The 1,821-nt window shown below is 43.8% G+C and overlaps 1 protein-coding gene across 4 annotated transcripts in view; it reads left to right on the top strand.

The window, feature by feature from the left end:
- Positions 1–1,821, top strand: part of sema4d (sema domain, immunoglobulin domain (Ig), transmembrane domain (TM) and short cytoplasmic domain, (semaphorin) 4D) — a 46,467-nt gene that overhangs the window by 5,551 nt on the left and 39,095 nt on the right. The window contains exon 1 of one of the 4 annotated variants that reach the window (XM_014009335.1): positions 1,134–1,504. The exons of the other annotated variants lie outside the window; for them this stretch is intronic. The gene's annotated coding sequence lies outside the window, so the exon portion shown is untranslated. Of the gene's footprint in view, positions 1–1,133; positions 1,505–1,821 lie in introns of those variants that run through there. 4 annotated transcript variants of the gene reach the window in all.

The raw sequence follows: 1,821 nt of genomic DNA, 5'->3' as shown, positions 1-1,821 counted from the left end.
ACCCCCCACTTGCATTTCAAAGCCACAAAACTCCCCATGCCACACCCAAAAGTTGCACCCCCAGCACCCTCAGGCTGGAATAACATAAAGATGGCAACATCTGGCTCCAGATCAGCAGCACAATGGCGTGTGCAGGCACTTTTATGTTAGTGGCCATGCATAATGCATTGCTGCATTCCAAAGATGTCTCAGCAAAATTGCCTCAAGACTGAATGGTGGTTCCGAATAAACAAATAGAAAGACAAACACAGGATGTTATGCTCAGTTTAACGTTTTTTTTCTTTGTTTAGCAGGACAATAAAATGATGAGAGAAGAATCTGCACCTTGCAAGGCTCGCCCTGATGCTTTTATTGACTCAAAGCTGCTGTTGCAATGGCAACCAGGGTGCAAAAGAAAAGTAGTAATTGCATGTATAAAAGTTTCTAAGAAATCTGCAAACATTCCCAAGATGCCACACCCAAAGCTTCGACTGAAATTGCTGAATATCCAGCGATCTGCTTCTGCATTGCTGCTGACAGCTTACTCAGATATGTTAAAAGGTTCCCAGAGTTGTGCTGCTGAGAGCAGGGAGTTGGAAGGGAACGGAGCTGGGAGAGATAAGAGCCTACATACAGTACATTGTGTTGCTTTGAAGAGTGTCCCTGCAACACAGCTGTGTCGGGAGAAAAAGTGTTTCTGCTTTCGTCCAGTTCTCATTTAGGAAACTGTTTTAGTTTTTGCAAAGGGAAAACACAGTTCTGTTTTTTTCTTTAGTCATATTCTTCCTACTCATTGTTTATAACGAGTCCCAGCATCCTTAATTTGTTGCCTCTGGATGCAAATCATTTTTACTGTTATGTGTGAATGTGATGATGTTGCAGGGAGAAAAGTAGCATCTGAATCTGCTGCTACTTTTTTTCTCTCCTTTTAAAGGAAGGACAAGTATGTCCCCCCTCAACAATAGCCACACTCCCACAGACACACAACAGGCTAACCTCAGCCCCTTCCCCCCCTTTTTCTCACTAGGCACCCCGAATTCCCCCTCCCCCTTCACAGCAATTGTGTGCATTTTATGTCTTCCAGAGTCGCGATTCATACTGCTGTCGCTCTGCGCTGCTGAGCAGCGTTTTGACCGCAGTGTCACTGGAATATACACCCCTTCTTGTTTCTTCACACACTCACACACTCTGGCTCTGGCTTGTGCTTAAGTGAAACTGTTCTCGACGACAGGGACCATCTCTCAACCCCTAACGCATCTTGGGCGTGTTTTCTCCTCCCGGTGTTTGCAATGCTGGATGTGGTGCGTATGGTGAGAGTTTTAGAGGGAGGGATTCTGACGGGAGCTTGACTGGTGAGCCAAGAGGGAAGGAGGTGACAGACTGATCGTGTTGGATGGTCGTATATTTTCCTGCTTTAATAATTGCACCTGTAATGTAAAAATGAGTGTGATCAATGGCGTTTGGACAAATCACCTCCAAAGCATTCTTCCATCTCAACCTGCAGGATCTTCGAGCTGAGATGATGGTAAGATTTCACGTTGTATAGTGAGGTGACAGAGAAGCATGTTGACACCTTTTTTCTTTTAAAGCCGACCATATGCAGTGCAGAAAGTCTGCAGCCATGTGCATGCTATTTTTGTACCAATCCCATATGTAAAGTAAATAATTCAACACTGTGTTATCTTGCAGGTTTTCATGATGCATTAAGTGGGATTCCTCTCCTTTTTTTGAGGAATTACCCAGGAATTCTAAGTAGCTGATCATATCACTTAGACTGTCTCAGATTTTTCTTTAAGTTGTATGTGTGTGTGTGTGTGTGTATATGTATGTATGTATGTATGT

Source organism: Austrofundulus limnaeus, unplaced genomic scaffold (assembly GCF_001266775.1).
Source record: "Austrofundulus limnaeus strain Quisiro unplaced genomic scaffold, Austrofundulus_limnaeus-1.0 Scaffold57, whole genome shotgun sequence".
Taxonomy (NCBI): domain Eukaryota; kingdom Metazoa; phylum Chordata; class Actinopteri; order Cyprinodontiformes; family Rivulidae; genus Austrofundulus; species Austrofundulus limnaeus.
This window is presented reverse-complemented; position numbering and strand designations above follow the sequence as displayed.